At 42.6% G+C, this 19,078-nt stretch overlaps 1 protein-coding gene across 3 annotated transcripts in view; it reads left to right on the top strand.

Moving 5' to 3' along the window:
- FNBP1L (formin binding protein 1 like) overlaps positions 1-19,078 on the top strand; it is a 120,074-nt gene that overhangs the window by 643 nt on the left and 100,353 nt on the right. The window lies entirely within an intron of this gene.

The following is a 19,078-nucleotide window of genomic DNA, read 5'->3' as shown; positions in this document are numbered from 1 at the left end:
GGGGATTGGGGAGGTTGGGGATGGGCAGCGGGGAGCGCTGGGGACGGGGATTGGGGAGGTTGGGGATGGGCAGCGGGGAGCGCTGGGGACGGGGTTTGGGGAGGTTTGGGGATGGGCAGCGGGGAGCGCTGGGGAGGGGGATTGGGGAGGTTTGGGATGGGCAGCGGGGAGGGGAATGGAAGAAGAGGGCTTGGCTAGGCGGTGAGGAGGACTGGGGAGGGGTATTGGGATGGGAAAGGAATAATGGGGAGGGGGATGGAAAGGGGAGATTGGGGATGGGCAGTGGAGAGTGATGGGGAGGGGGATTGGGATGGGATTTGGGAAGGGGATGGCTTGGTTGGGCAGTGAGGAGGACCGGGGAGGGGGATTCAGATTGGAAGGAGAGGTTGGGGATGGGCAGTAGGGGGATAGAGATAGGAGATAGCGTGAGGGTTGGGGGCTGGGTATTGGGATGGGAATAGGGTAGATGCTGGGCAGTGGTGTGTGGAAATGGCAATTGATGGGGCTCTAAGAGAGTGCTGCATGCATTCTAGTGCCCATCACTGCCGTGGCTTGTCAATGGTAATGAGGGGCAGCTGGTGGGAGATGACATTGGGGATGACAATAAGTGCCTTTAGAATAGTTTTTTGTGAACCCACAACAGTATATCAACAAACAAGTTTTTTTGGTGAGTGAGGAAAGGGGTGAAAAGGACTTTCCAGTTTGTTCAGTCCCTTTTGGTGCGAATCAGTTGTGCCTGGTATCCTGTGTCAGAGGATTCAGAGAATGCTGAGCTGCTGGGGATGGGCTAGCAGTAGATAGCAGGAGGTGCTGTGGTGAAGAAGAGTGGTTAGTGAGTAATGTAAGTAAAGTCTGATCCTGTGTGTATTTAGGCACCTGAGCAGTCTCATTCAGTTTGGAGACAACTCACATCCGTAAAGCTACTCTCATGTGTATTTGCAGGATCAGAACCGTAGTTACTTAAACAGGAGGTTGAAAAGAGAGGACTGTATCTATACATGCCTATTGATGGCACATAATTGTCAGAACAGTTCACTGTTTTTGAAAAAAGGAGAGTGCCACAAGCAAATAATTTTGAGGTTTGCCCCTTACTATGTACAATTATTTTATAATAACGACCTAAAGTATTATAGCATAATACTGAGTATAGGGCTGTTACTTTCCTGTGGTACTTTTTGTACAAAGGGTGCATGGCGGCAACCCAGGCTGTAGCCTCTCCTATGTGTCCACACTACATCTTTGTTGTAAAAATTTCCACCATTAGTACAAACAGTTTAATTCTGCTAATGGTAGTTAGCAGGGGCGGGCAAACTTTTTGGCCTGAGGGCCGCATCAGGTTTCGTAAACTGTGTACAGGGCTGGTTAGAGGAGGGGGTCCTGGCCTGGCCCTAACCTCCTATCTGCCCTCCACCCCCAGACTCCTGCCCCATCCAAGCCACCCTATTCCTTGACAGCCCCTCTGGGACCCCTGCCCCATCCACACACCCTGTCCCCTGACCATCCCCGGACCCTCGCCGCCCCATCCAACCCCTCTGATTCCTGACAGCCCCCTGGGACCTCTGCCCCGTACAACCACCCCTTCTCCCTGTCCCCTGACTGCCTCCTGCCACCCCATCCAACCCCCCCTCCTTCCTGACAGCCGTCCCCGGGATCCCTGCCCCCATTCAACCCCCTATTCCTGCACCAACTGCTATCCACACCCCCGCCCCCTGACCACCACCCTGAACTCCCCTGCCTTCTATCCAACCCCTCTGCTCGTGCCCCCTTACTGCGCTGCCTGGAGCACAGATGGCTGGTGGCACTACAGCCACACGTCCTGGCTGGAGCCAGGCCACGCCACCGCCGCCACCACACAGCTCAGAGCACTGGGTCAGGCCCGGCTCTGCAGCTGCACTGCCCCAGGAGCTCACAGTCGTGCTGCCCAGAGAGAGCACTGTGGCAGTGGCAGTGGCAGCGGAGTGAGCGGGCTGAGGCTGCAGGGGAGGGCGCACTGCAGGGGAGGGGCTGGGGGCTAGGCTCCCTGGCCAGGAGCTCGTGGGCCAGGCAGGACAGTCCCGTGGGCTGGATGTGGCCCACGGGCCATAGTTTGTCCACCTCTGTTGTAGAAGGACTGCTAGTGTGGACAGGGCTCCAGGTAACCACCAGTATTTTAAGTACCAGGATGTCTAACCCAGTTCAGGATGAATCAACATGATATGGTACGTTTTCTATACTAGTGTGCCCGCCGTTGTTACTACAAATGGCACAGTGGTGGTTGCAATGGTGGGAAATTTTAGGGAAAAAATCTTACTGTCTAGAAGGGCTCAGTTTTCCAATTTTAAATGCCTTTTGTCATAGGTAAAGCTAGGTATTATGATGATGATTACTATAGATTAGGGCTGTCAAGCGATTTAAAAAATTAATCACATGATTAATTACATTGTTAAATAATAATAGAATACCATTTATTTAAATATTTTTGGCTATTTTCTATATTTTCAAATATATTGATTTCAATTACAACACAGAATACAAAGTGTGCAGTTTTCACTTTATATTTATTTTTTATTACAAATATTTGTGCTGTAAAAAACAAAAGAAATAGTATTTTGTTTCAATTCACCTCATACAAGTACTGTAATACAATCTCTTTATCATGAAAGTTGAACTTACAAATGAAGAATTATGTACAAAACCCCCCTGCATTCAAAAATAAAACCATGTAAAACTTGAGTCTACAAGTCCGTTCAGTCCTACTTCTTGTTCAGCCAGTCACTCAGACAAAAAAGTTTGTTTACATTTATGGGAGATAATGCTGCCTGCTTCTTGTTTACAATGTCACCTGAAAGTCAGAACAGCCGGTCTCATGGTACTGGCATCTCAAGATAGTTACGTGCCAGATGTGCTAAAGATTCATATGTCCCTTCATCTTCAGCCACCACTCTAGAAGACATGAGTCCATGCTGATGACGGGTTCTGCTCAATCCAAAGAAGTGGGGACAGACACATGTTCACTTTCATCATCTGAGTCAGATGCCACCAGCAGAAAGTTAATTTTCTTTTTTGGTGGTTTGAGTTCTATAGTTTCCGCATCACTGTGTTTCTCCTTTAAGACTTATGAAAGCATGCTCCACACCCCGTGCATCTCAGATTTTGGAAAGCACTTCAGATTCTTAAACTTTGGGTCGAGTGCTATCTTTAGAAATCTTACATTGATACCTTCTTTGCGTTTTGTCAAATCTGCATGGAAGTGTTCTTAAAACAAACATGTGCTGGGTCATCATCCGAGACTTCTGTAATATGAAATACATCATAGAATGCGGGTGTAAAAGAGCAGAAGACTTACTAGTCTCCCCCAAGGAGTTCAGTCAAAATTTAATTAATGGGTTTTTTTTTAACAAGCATGGAAGCATGTCCTGTGGAATGGTGGCGGAAGAATGAAGGGGTATACAAATGTTCAGTATATCTGGCACGTAAATACCTTGCAATACCGGCTACAACAGTGCCATGCAAATACCTGTTCTCACTTTCAGGTGACATTGTAAATAAGAAGCGGGCAGCATTGTCTCCCATAAATGTAAACAAACTTGTTTGTCTTAGTGATTGGCTGAACAGTGAGTAGGACTGAGTGGACTTGTAGATGGTAAAGTTTTACATTGTTTTGTTTTTGAGTGCAGTTATGTAACAAAAAAAAATCTACATTTGTAAGCTGAACTTTCACGATAAAGAGATTGCATTATGGTACTTGTATGAGGTGAATATACTATTTCTTTTATCATTTTTAGAGTGCAGATATTTGTAATAAAAATAATATAAAGTGAGCAGTGAACACTTTTGTATTCTGTGTTGTAATTTCAATCAATATATTTGAAAACGTAGAAAACCATCCAAAAACATTAAATAAATTTAATTGGTATTCCATTGTTTAGCAGTGCGATTAAAACTGCGATTAATCATGATTAATATTTTGAATTGCTATTAATTTTTTCAAATTAATTGCATGAATTAACTGCAATTAATTGACACCCCTACTGTATACTGATTTATTTGTTTAAGAAGAAAGTGTGGAGTGAAAAGACAATTTTTTTGGTAAAAACACTTTACTGGAAAAATAAATGTTAGAGCTTTATAGTTTGAAGTTGTTTAATCAGTATTGCTTCATTTTATCCCCGTCTGATAGTTGGTCTGTTATGCTAAATGGAATACAAGGGATTTGTTGGGATGTTTATGTGACAGTGTAACATGTTAATTGTATTCCAGATAAGACACCTGTTTGAGAGGTATCAGTACTTAGATAGAAAACTGTTTGGAGCATGGATTATCTTTCTGTTCTGTCACTGTGCAGCACCTAACTCAATGGGACACCCCAGTCCAAGACTAGGGCTCTTATGCGCAATGATAATATTGGTTCATTGCCTACTAACAGTAGGCTAACAGTCCTGCTACACTGCCTTCGCAAACTAAATAAAAAAATATAAGTGAAAGTTCTGGTAATTTTATTAACAATAGCAATTTATAGAATTCGTATTAACAGCACAAATAACTAAATTGAATTCACACCTGTGCAAAAAATAAAATAAAATGTGTAGCTCAAATCTTCAGATAAGGTTACGGGTTATTGCTTTCAGCTTTTTGGTACTTTGGAAAAGTAGAGATTTTTGTGTTACGAGGACACTGGATTTTCTTGTGTAAGCTCCAAAACAATTATAAGGTGTTTTAGAAACACAAAAAATAAGTCGACTAGATTTTGGCTGTTTGGGCAGTTTCCCAAGCAGATTCACTTTCTACTTGTGAGTGACAGTTAAATGGCTGTCCTCAAAACCTTCAGAGTAGTAAATATAAGATTGCCTTCATCCTACATGTAAAGCGGCATAGATGAAAGAGGTGGATCTTGAAATTGCACTTATTTGAATGACCAGCATTGTGTACATAGGAGGCAGGCAAATCAGTTGAAAGATAAACTGATATGGCCAAGGGAACTTACAGTTAAAGTTTACCAGTTACCTATTAAGTGTTATTTTGCAGTCCATTAATTGTTCATATGCATTAATTTTGAGAACGCTGTCATGCTTTTTAAGCATAGAGTTTGACCCTGCCATTCTTACCCATCTGCAAAATTCATATAATTGTTTGTTTTAGCTAAGTACTCTGCCTCTTTACAATAACAAAACATGAGATAGAGTAAGGGCTCTTATTAAGGATACAGAGGTTCATTATTAAATGGTGCAAGTTCTACAGACTCTAAGTGTTTTTTAAAATGCTCAATAATAGAGATGTATATACACTTCTACCCTGATATAACGTGACCTGATATAACATGAATTTGGATACAACGCGGTAAAGCAGTTCTCCGGCGGGGCGGGGCTGCACACTCCAGTGGATCAAAGCAAGTTCGATATAACACAGTTCACCTATAACACAGTAAAATTACTTTGGCTCCCGAGGACAGTGTTATATCAGGGTAGAAGTGTATATTTAAAAAATAAACAATCCATTTTCTTTCTGTGTGACTACCAAAGCAATGCTTTGTGTTCCTCCTGCTGACTGCAACATCTTTCATCTGTTCCTTAACCTGTTCTGATATCAGTTCATGTGAAAATAAAGATGTTTTGGTATAAGACAAAACATAAATTAAAGTGTTTTATGAGAACAGCCACTTCAGTCTAGGCTAAAAACATTTAAGAAAAAAAAATCAATATTTGTTAAGCTTCAGAGGGGCAGATGTGAAAAATTTATGGCAGGGGTTCTCAAACTGGGGGTTGGAACCCCTTAGGGGGGCAGCTGTCACCCTCCATCCCAAACCCCTCTCTGCCTCCAGCATTTTATAATGGTGTTAAATATATAAAAACGTGTTTTTAATTTGTAAGGGGGGGTCACACTCAGAGGCTTGCTATGTGAAAGGGATCACCAGTACAAAAGTTTGAGAACCACTGATTTATGGTATCCTTTTATATTTAGATAAAGCAGTGGTGAAAGGGATGAACTGATTGACCCATAGAAGTCCAGAACCCATACAGTTGTCACTCTCAGGGTACGCACATCGACCATGTGCACACTAGCCATTTTTCTAAAAAAAGGAAAAAAAAAAAAAAGAAAAAAAAATCTTCAGATTGTTGTTAAGCCCACTGCAGCCCCAATAGTCACTGATAGTGATGACTTGGAGAGTTAGTGTAAACAGGGCACTTGCTGTTTCTAGTATTTCATCCACCCTGTTGTATAGACCTGCTCTGAGCAGGTTTAGATGAAACAGTACTGAAAGTTCACCTGGCTGCCTGGAGTCTTGCCTTTGCTAGTACTTGCACCAGGGCTAGTAACAATGGGAAATTTTCAGAAATAAAGCTGTTGTACATTAGCAAAAGAGAATACACAGCCTATTCATCATCTAGATCACCACACCACATGGATATGTAACACTTTTAAATATAAATCTTTGATAATTTTGCAGTTTTATTAAACAAATGCAATTTAATGTGTGTGAATATTTAAAATTCCCTTAACTCTTTTCCCTGTGCTTGAATAGGATCTCTTTCTTTTGCTGCTTATTGTTTGAAGTCCTGCTACTCTCAAAAATCTGAGTAGCATGGGCAGCTGGAAATTGGCTTTTCTTCTCAAGTCCGGATGCTGCTTCTGATTACTTAAGAATAATGGTGGGTAGGTAGAGGTGATGAACTGGAGAGAAGTCTTAGTGAATTAAACAAAAGCAAACCAACACACATTATGTTTGTGTTGTATTTCTTTGATACTAGAGATTATACAATTATACTGATACTAGAGATTATACAATTATAGTATTAAATGTACATTGTAGTTACAATTTTTTAAAAATAGTCTTCATAGTCCATAGCTGTATCAGACATACTACAATAGAACTTTTTTTTTTGTGAATTAATGTTTTCTGCATCATTTAAATGTGGATATTTTTTGCAAACAAACCATTTTATAAGTACTACACTCTCCAGAGTTTGCGTGTCTCAGGTAATATATGCACGTATTGGTTGCTCTGAAATACACTGCTGAACTTTGTACCTTAGCACACCAAAAATGCGTGTGTATTGGCTGAACAGAATGCTTCCTGTTGTGTGTTAGTGCTTACATATATATGTACATTCTTCTTATTTGACAGCATTCCTTTCAAATAATATGAACCAAAAATAGTAAAAAGGCTTGTTAGTTTAAGATGACATATCTATAGAACTACTTTCTTCTACAGTTTTTCTTCATGGTGCATAAAAAATTGATCCATCTCCATTATTTCCCCACTCACATATCTTGTTACAAGTTTCTGATCCATTTTTAAGAGTGTTTTCCCTGAATAGCTTTGTTCTCACTAGTGTATTTGTTTCTATGGTCACCCCTCAGCATATTCTAAATGCACATGTGTCATGGTATAATTCCCCACTCTGAACCTTAGCGTCCAAAAGATGGGATACCAGCATGAATTCCTCTAAGCTCAATTACCAGCTTAGTACTTGTAGCACTGCCACCAACCAGGAATTCCAGTGCCTGGTACACTCTGGTCCCCCCAAAACCTTTCCCGGGGACCCCCAAGACCCAGACCCTCTGGATCTTAACACAAGGAAAGTAAACCCTTTCCCTCACCGTTGCCTCTCCCAGGCTTCCCCTCCCTGGGTTACCCTGGAAGATCACTGTGATTCAAACTCCTTGAATCTTAAAACAGAGAGGAAAATTCACCTTCCCCTCTCCTTCTCTCTCCCCCTCCCAGACTCTCCCTGAGAGAGAAAGTAATTCTAACACAGCGAGAAAATTAACCTTTCTCTCCCTCTTCCCTCCTTTCTCCCCACCAATTCCCTGGTGAATCCAGACCTAGTCCCCTGGGGTCTCACCAGAATGAAAAAATCAGGTTCTTAAACAAGAAAAGCTTTTAATTAAAGAAAGAAAAAACAGTAAAAATTATCTTTGTAAATTTAAGATGGAATATGTTACAGGGTCTTTCAGCTATAGACTCTGGGAATACCCTCCCAGCCTAAGTATACAAGTACAAATTAAAATCCTTTCAGCAAAATACAAATTTGAACTCCTTCCAGCCAAATACACATTTGCAAATAAAGAAAACAAACATAAGCCTATCTCGCCTTATCTACCTAGTACTTACTATTCTGGACATATAAGAGACTGTATCAGAGAGACTGGAGAGAAACCTGGTTGCACATCTGGTCACTCTCAGAACCCAGAGAGAACAACCACCAAAAACTAACAGCGCACACACAAACTTTCCTCCCTCAAGATTTGAAAGTATCCTGTCCCCTGATTGGTCCTCTGGTCAGGTGACAGCCAGGCTCACTGAACTTGTTAACCCTTTACAGGCAAAAGAGACATGAAGTACTTCTGTTCTATTAACCCTTAACTATCTGTTTATGACAACATGTCTTTACAAAGTTTAAAATATTATTTGTCATTCTGTCTTGGTGAGGATGCACTGTCTGATGGTTAGACCAGACTACAGGGAGTCTTGGGTTCTGTTCCCAACTTATCTAGCTGTCACCATTTATGTTCTTGTGTGAATTACTCTGTCCTTCAGTTTCCCTATCTGTAAAATTGACTAATATCCACTTCATATAGGATAATTAATATTTGTAAATCTGAGCTCCTCTGACAAAAGATAACATGTAATGACAAAGTATTACTGCTATATTTTATTATAGAATGAAAAATGCTGCTATTTTATTAAAGCAAATATATTTTTCAGGGATTTAACTAAATTTTAAATTTGCGTACTGGGTATGTAGTGAGCTCATGCTCAGTTCTGTAGCTGTGAGATGGTTACACATTTAGGCTTCATATCTGGAAAGACTTAAGCACATGCTTAACTTTACACACTGATTTCAGTGAGACTACCCATAGTGTGTAAAGTTAATCATGTACTTAAGTCTTTCCAGATCTGGAGCCTTAATGGTTAAAAACAGCATTGGTAGGTATTATTTTACTTTCATCCTCTTGCATAACTTGCATTGTTTCATGCCTGCTGTGTAAATTATCCAAGATGAAAATAGAGAGGTGATAGTTCATTACTAGCTGTTTTTGCTGAAATGTTTGGAAATGATAGAACCTGATTTGTTAAATTAATCTCTATTCATAATGAGTCAGAACTGTTGAAAATATTTAGACCTTATTTTATACTGTAATGTTTCAGCATGCTTTTGTGCATATGGAATTCTCCTCTGTGACATTAAAAAGCATACAAGTTACCTATTTTTATATATTTTTTGTATTTTAATTTTCTTCTTGGAGTTTTTTCAGTTAAGCTAAATATGAAATATCCTTCTATGTACTCACTCCCATTCCAATCATGCAGTGAGCTCCAAAGACATGGGAGTTTCTAATAAAGTCCAAGGGCATTGTGGTCTGCCTACATGGAGCGCAGTGCACGATCAGGGCTTTTGTTGTTGTTGCAAATTCATTAATAAAACGAAGTCTAACACTGGGCCTTTTTCATTAGGTGTGAAAAGTGACAAAAGAAAAATATATTAATTAGAACCTCACTAATCTATACTAAATCTAGGCATTTTCCCCTTCTTTGCAAATATTTAAGAACTCAAGCTGGAATAAGATCCTTTATGTTACTAAGACTTCATCATTTTTGCAGAATGTGCTATAGAATATTTACCAGTATACTGCTGTGAGTGCCTTGGGAAGGAATTCATGCCTCCTTCCATATTAGGAAAGTGCCCAGTACATTGTGAAATAAACTTTTAAGTATTTTCATAATTTAAAAATAAACTACAGTTGACCAAATACAAGAACAAAGTATATATTGTTATGCACTTATCTTTGGTTATTTTCACTGTTGATCAGACTCAAAATCAGGTCAAGTCCGTTGAAGTCAATAAGCATCTTCTCATTGACTTCAGTGGGTTTTGGCTGAAGTCATTTGAGTGGTGCTGATTAACTGCAGCTCCCATTAATCAGCAAGAATTGGAGTGCTCCTTAACTCTCAGTATCTGGTCCTTACTTGCTAATTTTCAAAATTCATTAATTAGCAATGGGTCTCCCAGTTGTTACCGTGAATTAATACAGTTGTACTTTATCTGACTTTTATGAGCCTAAAATTTTCTTCATGCAAGTATTTTCAGTAAAGAAAGTGTTTGTTTATCAATTAATATTTAGTGGTTTGGAACTATAACCTTTCTGACAAATACAAATAGGCAAATAAGAATTTGTTACACCGATTCACACTAATGACTGTTCTTTCTAGTCCAGCGCGTTGTCTCTGATGGAGACCAATACTAGATGCTTAAAAGGAGGTACAAGAATCCTCACAGTGAACAGGCATAGAGTAATCTGCACACTTGAGAGGTTTCTTCCTAACCTCATTGATTAATGGTTGGCTAATGCTCTGAAGAATGGGGGTTTGTATTTCTTACAGGTTATATACTATGCAACGTAACTGAACAGTCTCATTTTCCATATGTTTTATTCTTTTATGAATCCATCTGAGCTCTTGGCCTCAGTCATATCATGCAGCATGATTTCCACAGACTAATTGTTCTGTTTACTCTGTGTGTGTGTGTGTGTGTGTGTGTGTGTGTGTGTGTGTGTGTGTGTGTGTGTGTGTGTGTGTGTGTGTGTGTGTGTGTGTGTAATATATATATAGCTAGTCCCTCATAACTGTCAGAATCGCCAGTCCTGATTATTATTGTAAAACAATATTTTAGAAATCTATGATAGGTGTTCTGTAAACTTAAAAAAAAAATCCTCTAGCCTGAGGAAATGTTTCTTTAGTTTTAAATCTTAATGTGCTGTGAATTGATTTGCTAGTATGTTCACACATACAGTGTGAAGAACACTATTTCATCTAATGTTCGGATTTCCTATAGATATTTTTCAATATGTTCTCCCATGCCTCCGTTTGCATCCTCTCTCTGTCCAAGAACTGCTAAATAGTAGCCTCTTAGGCCACGTCCACACTACAGAGTAAAATCGAAATTAATAAAATCGATTTTATAAAACAGGTTTTATAAAATAGATTTTACGCGTCCACACTAGGGCACATTACTTCGGTGGTGTGCGTCCATGGTCCCAGGCTACCATCGATTTCTGGAGCGGTGCACTCTGGGTAGCTCAGTAAAAGAATGGGACCAATAACTTTGATTTCCATCCACATTAACCCTAAATCGATATAGTAATATCGATTTTAGGGTTACTGCTCTCTTTGAGCAGGAGTACAGAAATCGATTTTAAGACCCCTTAAAATCGATTTTAAGTGCCTTGTAGTGTGGACAGGTACAGCGTTAAATCGATTTAATGCTGTTTAAATCGATTTAACACTGTAGTGTGGACCAGGCCTTAGTGATCCTCTTTAGTTGAACATACAGGTTTCTTTGAGCTGTGCAACGAAATGCAATGAGGATGGTTCTTGTGGCTAAAGTGTAGTCTGGAAGAATTGTGAGTCCAGGGATCTGAGTTCTATTTCTGCATCTGCCATAGACTTTCTGTGTGATCTTGAATAAGATGTTTAAATATCTCAATGCTTTAATGAGTATGATCTTGGGTAAAATGTTTAATCTCTCAGTGTGAATTGATCTGCCCACAGCAGTGCTTTTCGTCGTTAAAACTTTTGTTGTTTAGGGTTGTGTTTTTTCACACCCTTGAAAGTTTTAATGATGAAAGTGCCAGTGTAGACATAGCCATACCCTCTGCTGTGACCCAGTGAGGAAAACATCAGAAGAAAATTTCATGCTGAAGAGCCCACAGGTCCAATTATTACTCCAACAGCATTTTGTTTTAGTTAGAAATATTTGTCTGTATCTTTCCAGCAATTGTCTTGTTCACAAGCATCTGATCCTTTCTGCTACTTTTTCCAGGAAGAGTGAGTCACTGGCCCCAAGATTTTTCATCAGTTTATGTTCTGAGTTGGCAAAAATACTGCCATAGATGTTCAGCTAAGGGATTTTCTGCTGTCTGTTGACTAAATGTGTGCATATTTTTATGTATCCCTTTCAGAATCTTGTTAGGTTCCTCTCCCACCCAATTTGAAACACTGCTAATCACTTGATGGCTGTTAGAATTACGTCTGTTCCTGATTTTAGTTGTGAAGCCTTGTGAATGTATGTCGATTTGTAAATCTGGATGATTTTCAAGGAAGTCCATGCAACTATACATAGGATGTTACAAATCCTGGAGTGCTATGGAATGCTTAGCATTGGAAAAAATGTCTCTACCTTCCTTGCCAGAGTCCTTATTCACAATTCTGAGAGCTGGCTATCGCAAGGGAGTCTAAGTGCTACTACTTCCAGTTTGATTTTCTGATTGAGAATAGCAAGAGGTTGTCTGAAATTACAAGGGTTGCATATCTCAGTGATGCAGAAGATTTCTTCAAAGAGAAATCCGGTCAAAGTGATGTCTGGGACATGATTCTTTGGAAGTGCAAATTACAGCATCACAACGGTGGGAGGGAAAAAGTGAGAATATGGGCAAATCTATTACCAATCTTTTAATTTCTGTGTTTGGAGATTGTTTCCCTTCTCTAGGTAATAACTGTGTTGTGGGCTGCTAACATTCTAACAAATGTTTGAAAAACAGAAAATAGTATTGATTGTGGAGTCTAAAGATAGATACACTCAATTAAGGTAGCAACTTAGAAAAAAGGGCCTGCCCTAAAGAGTCATTTGTTTGTTTACTCCTGATACTAGGTTAGTGCATATTGTGTAGTAGTTGGATGCTTTCTCTATGACATTAGCAGAACAGCTTCTTAGCCTATTCAGTGAAGCCATTCATTGATTATCTTAGTAATTCTATATTGAAGGGAAGTTCATATACTAACACTTATAACTTTTTTCAGAATATTTTGTTCATAATGCATGCACACAGATTGTTTATGATGATGTACAATTTTTGTTGGTAGGAAAAATTGTGAGAGGGCCAGACTTGTTCAGTTTTTTCCTTGTGTTAGAAAACAAATTGGTCAGTGAAGGCTGAAATTCCAATCAGCTTGCCTCAGTTGCCTCTAGTGAGATTACATATCCCAGTCCCAGTGCTGTCTTGGCAGAAAGTTTATGGATTCATCTTCTTATCCATGTCAGTGCTTCCAACTGTATGCAGAGAGGAAATAGAGGAGAAAATAACATCTTACAGTGATGAAAACAGAAGGTTTTCATTAAAATGCTGACCCTCAACACTGACTCTTATTGCAGTTAATTCCCATAAATGTAAACTGTTGGCTGTTCATTGTACTTAGAATTTTATTCCAAGATGAGAATAACATCATCATAATTCCTTTTAGGTGACTCACCAGATTGCAAATACATTAATGGCTTATAGTCCGCTGTTCTTGTTTGCCTGTACGTTTCCTAGATAGAGCTGTAGAATGTTGAAACAATTAAATGAGAGATTTTGGATAGCTTTCTTTTTCTTCTCTTCTGTTGCTCCTGTTGTCATGGTCACTTTGCTTCTGCCCTATGACTTGGGTCATGTGAGTGTATCCAAACTGGTCGTAGCTGATCTTTGTCATTGTATATTTGCACACTGGGAACACATCTTCTCTTGGCAGTTACTTGTTCAGTCTGTGGTTTACAATCCAAAATTGAGATTTTTTTTATTTACTTCCTCTGGGGGAGAGGTATTGTCTTGTTGTTAGGGTACTGGGCTAGGAGTAAGGAAACTTGAATCTTGTTTCTGGCTTGCTGTGGACTTCCTATTTGCCTTAGACAAGTAAATTAACTTCTTTACCTCCATCTGTAAAATGGGAGAAATATTTCCCTTCCTCAGATAATTGTTTGAAGCTTAATTCATTAATGTTTGTCAAGTGCTTTGAGATCCTCTAATGGAGGGCACCATATAAGTACAAAGTGTTATTATTTTTAGTTATTACTACAGGTCAGAGCTTTCGTTTCATGTGGAATTGAACATTTTTTAAAACAATGGAAACTAAATTTAAGGGCAACAAATTCTATTTTTTTCCCTAAATCTCAATGATCAGAGTTATTGCCTAATTTAAATAAAATGAAATTTTAAATGATGTCTCATTATTGTAAAATATTATTTTCTCCCAACTTTTGCTTACTTGGATCCTTTTTTATCATTTGTACAAATAAATCAAGCAATATGCTGTAAATGTTAACTAACTAGTTACTCCATAGACTACCATTTTAAAATATGTTTATTTACAGTATTCATCAAATAGTAGTGCATAGCAAATTTTATTCATTAAAGTGAAAAGTTGGTTTATCATTTGGTATGTATTGTTTGTTCATTTAACACTTGTACTTATCAAATATTTGTTTAAGAGGGCGGTATAGTGCAAATTCACTTGATACAGGCTGGCACTCAACTGATTTTTTTTTTTTTTTGTTATTCCATATTTACTATAAACGATTAATGCCTTTCAAGCATTGTATGACAAATCGCTATGTTTGTTGTGATAGAGTGTGGAGTGTTAGCTGCATGTACTGAAAAACCTTGAAGTGTGGCAGCATGAAAACATCATAGGAATGGGGCAGTTCATGAGGCAATTTTAAGAGCCCCATGAAATTCTTTTTATTTTTAATAGTTTTGTTTTATTTTTCAGGAATTTTGTGTTATGTCATTTATCTGCATGGGAAGGGTCGGGTCAGGAACCTCCTCGGTGTGGGAGGTTGCAGAACAAGCCCACCCTGCACTCACTCTGGTCCTTTCCCTTGGGTTTGGGCTTGGCTCCCTGCTCTGGGTGTTGGAGCACTGCTTAGATTTGTCTTGGTCACCCCTCTGTCATGGTGGCAAACTTGAGAGAATGTGGCCAACTGTGACCCCCGTGTGCTAGGTCACAAAGCCAGTTACTCAAATTTAACCCAACTGTTGCCCTGTCGTGATGGCGGAACGACCAGGCCAAACCTGAGTGACACTGCAGCCCCATGCTCCAGGTTGCAGTGCCTTGAATGAGGGGCTGGGCCATACCACATGGGACAGGAGCTTCTGCTGCAAGATGAATTTTTTGTTTTGTTTGCTGTTTTTTCAATTTATTTCATGTAATTTTGTATTTGAAAAAATACGGGGCTCTAGTCATTTTCTATACATGGTATCAAAGTTCAGTTAGGGGATCTGGCTTAGAGCTGAGCTGATGAAAGACAATTGTGTGAAAAGATCTTGAACTACTCTGTAAGTCCTTAGGAAAGGAGCATTTGAGTGTTAATTGGTACAGCTCCTTTCTGATGATTGAGGTGTCCAGATCTACTGCATGGACATGAACATATAACTTCCCAACTGTGGTTTATTGAGCTGTAGCTGGTAGCTTGTGGAGAGTTGATTTTTCAGGTAGTAGCTCCTTTCTTTGTTTCTAGCTGCTAGATTGTTAGAGCTCTGTGTGGATACAAAAATATCTGGATCCGCATCTGCGGATCCGCTAGCCGTGTTTTACCTGTGTCCGCGCCTGCAGCAGCAAGCCCTCTCACAAGGGCTAGTGATGGGGGGAGAAAGGCATGGGCGGGGTCTTGCAGGGAAGAGGCAATGCGAGAGTGGAGACTGAGGGTAAGGGACAGTGCAGGGGCAGGGCCTTGAGGAGAAGGGTCATCGTGGAGGGGAGAGGTTGGGGGAAGGGTGTCACATATGCTATGCTTGAGCGGTGGCACATGGCGGCAGCAGCAGTGCGTGTTGCATCACAGTGGGGCAGAGGAGTGGGGTGCCAGGGCCCCGCCCACTCCAATCCCTGTGGCCAGGGGCGGGCCCTGCTGCTCAGGAGCCGGCAGACCAGGCGAGTGTAGCCAGAGCTGCTGGGCCAGGCCATGATGAGGATGCTGGCGCTGTCCAAGGGGCCTGAGTTGCTGGACTGGAAGCGGCGCAGCAGGTCGGTGCTGGACAGCCCCGATTCACCCAGCCCCAGCCACTGGCTGCTGGCCACTGGCCCCGAGCATGCTGCGCTCCCTGGGCTGCCCGAGCTGGACTCCACGGGCCAGGTGCCACCGGTGAGTAGAGCCCTGCGCAGTTGTAGCTGCATCCGATCCACTATCGGCAAAAATGGTTTGTGGATATGAAGCGAATTTGCAAGGCTGTATAGATTGTATTAAAAGAAGCTAAAAAATATTACTTTCCTAATAATTCTTCCATGTAAGCAGTTGTAACAGGCACAGTGATGGTATGTACTTTTGAATAGGAGGAGAGGTCTGTGTGTTTGTCTCAGGGACCACCTCCCTTTCTTACACAATCTCTGTGCTATGATGTGGTCTTCACTATGAAATGGTTTGAATACTTGTGCAGTAGATGTGTAAGACTAGAAGCTGAGATTCTGTTCATGATAATATTAAGTTCTTCTTCGAGTGCTTGCTCATGTCCATTCCAGTTAGGGGTACGCATGCCGCATGCACGTTCATCGGAAGATTTTTACCCTAGCAACACTCGGTGGGCTGGTCTGGTGCCGCTATGGTGCCAGATATGTACCCCTGCCGGCCCATCCGCCCCTCAGTTCCTTCTTACCACCTGTGTCGGTCATTGGAACAGTGGAGCGCAGCTTAGCTGGTTTTTATAGCTATTTGCTCGTTTTTATAGTTATTGTGTATATAGTTCGATTTTCTATAGTTCTAGTTAGTCTATTTTTAGTAGTTCTTCATAATAGTTATTGTATATAGTTAAGGGGAATCGGAGGTTAGCCCCTTCTCCTCACCTGGTACCGGGGCCCATGCCCGGTTCACCGGGCTTCAAACCGTGCTCGGCCTGTCATAGGCCGATGCCCACAGGAGACCCTCATGACTTCTGGTTAAAGTGCTTGGGCGAATCCCACCTCGCAGACAAGTGCCACATCTGCAAGGCTTTCAAGCCCTGGACAAAAAAGGCACAGGACATTCATCTAAAGCAACTTTTGAGGGAGGCAGCTCTAACTCCTCCATCTTCGGCACTGACTGCGGCACCGGGGACAAGTGCCTCCGCACCGGAGCGCACGGCTACAGTGAAGGCTCCTCTACACCAGGCTTCACCGGCCCAAGCTCCTGTCTGGCACTGCTCTCTCTCCCCGAGGAGCAAGAAACATAAGACTCCTGCGGCTCCTGTATCTGTGCCGCAGTCAGAGCGTACAACTAAGTTGGACCGCCTGGCACCGCCAACTGCCGCGGCACAGAAGTCTTCTGCACCGTTGATTCCGGTCTCACAAGAGCCGTTGAGTCCGGTGCCTATCAGCTCTGCAGCACATGCCATGGTTGAGCTTATCGTGCCCTCCACGCCGAAGACGTTGTCCATGGCACGGGAGTTGATTGCCTTGACGGAGCCCGAGCTGCCTCAGCCCCTAGCACTGCCGGTGCGGGTTGTTCAATCGTTAGGCAAGCCCGCCATGATGAGACCATCCTCACGTCTCCAGTCACGATCCAGGTCCCACAGGCACTCTCGGTCCTGTCATCGATCCCGATCCCGCCGTTGCTCGCAGTCACGGTATCGCTCTCCATCTAGGTACTGGTCGTACTCGCGGCACCGTTCAAGATCCCGGTTGCCGTCCCGATACTCTCGGCACCGGTCCAGGTCCTGGCACCACTCACGGCACCGTACCTCTCACAGCTGGTCTTGGCACGGAGATTCAAAGCACCAGTCAACCTCCCGGCACCGCGCTGGTCGCAGGTCCTGGTCTCACTCTCGGCACCGGTACGACTCCCAGTACCATTCTCCGGTACTGCGTAGAGAAGGATCGCATGGACGCAGAGACCCTGTCCAATCGGCCTCAGCTCCTCTGTGGCCTTCTCGTCATCCATCCGTCTCATCCCATGAGGACAGTGCTTCATATGGGGACTCGGATACTCACACCCATGGCCCAGACCAGGGACCTCATCAGGGTCCTTTTGGACACCTTGGGCTTATCACCAAGCCCAAGGGGAACGCGCTGGTCCATCACGCTCCAGTCCCTCAGAACACCGCGTGCCAGAGGCCACTGTTAGCAGACCTCCCCCGGCTGGTACGGAGGAAGCTCATACTCACGCACTGGACCCGCACGATGTTCCGGCTCCGGAGGTCCCGCAGGATCAGGAGTCAGTACAGGACACACTCATCCTTGGGCTGTCATCCTCCTCTTCTCCGGATGAGGCAGTAGTGGGGAGGTCATCATCAGGCCTGCCTCCGATTGACCTTAGGTCATACCAGGACCTTCTGCGGCGTGTTGCCCAGAATATCAACTTGCCGGTAGAGGAAGTTCCAGAGGTGGAAGACCTGGTAATAAGTATATTGTCGGCAGAGACACCAGCTAGAGTGTCTCTCCCCTTCATCCATTCGATCCAGGCTAGAGCAGACACCATCTGGCAATCCCCGGCATCCATCCCGCCCACAGCCAGAGGGGTCGAACGGAAATACATGGTGCCTTCCAAAGGGTGTGAGTACCTATATGTGCACCCCCCTCCCTGTTCATTAGTTGTACAGTCAGTCAATGAACAGAAGCGCCACGGCCAACAAGCCCCTGCACCTAAATCAAGGGAGGCCAAGCGAATGGACTTGTTGGGACGGAAAATCTATTCCGCGGGAGGTCTCCAACGCAGGGTAGCAAACCAACAAGCTCTGCTGAGTAGGTACAACTACAACACCTGGGACGCAGTAGGGAAGTTTACAGAGCTGGTCCCGCAGGACTCCCGCCAGGAATTTACAGCACTCCTGGAGGAAGGAAAGAGAGTAGCGTGGACCTCCCTACAGGCCTCGTTGGATGCCGCCGATTCGGCAGCTAGAAGAGTTGCCTCTGGAATAGCCATGTGACGTATATCATGGCTGCAAGTGTCAGGCCTGTCACCTGAACTTCAACATACTATACAAGACTTACCATTTGATGGCCAAGGCTTGTTCTCACAAAAGACGGACCCTAGGCTTCAGAGTCTAAAAGACAACCGCGTAATTATGCATTCACTGGGAATGCATACGCCACAGACTCAAAGACAGTCCTTCCGCTCCCAACCTCAGCGCCCATACCCCCCGCCTAGGCTGAGGCAAGACTTTACCAGAAGACGAGGTCATACCAACCACAGACGTCAGTCTGGACCTCAAGGGGGTAACAATTCCGGTCCCACCAAGCCAATAGTGGAACCCAAATCAAACTTTTGAGGGTGCGCCTGAGAGCAGTGTACCAATTGCCTCCCAGGATCCTTTTCAGTTCTACAGCCACCTTTCCCCGTTCCGCCCTGCGTGGTCCCAGTTAACTTCGGATCTTTGGGTC

Source organism: Gopherus evgoodei, chromosome 8, assembly GCF_007399415.2.
Source record: "Gopherus evgoodei ecotype Sinaloan lineage chromosome 8, rGopEvg1_v1.p, whole genome shotgun sequence".
NCBI classification, from domain to species: Eukaryota; Metazoa; Chordata; order Testudines; family Testudinidae; genus Gopherus; species Gopherus evgoodei.
Note: the sequence above shows the minus strand (reverse complement) of the source record. Positions and strands in the feature narration are given on the sequence as shown.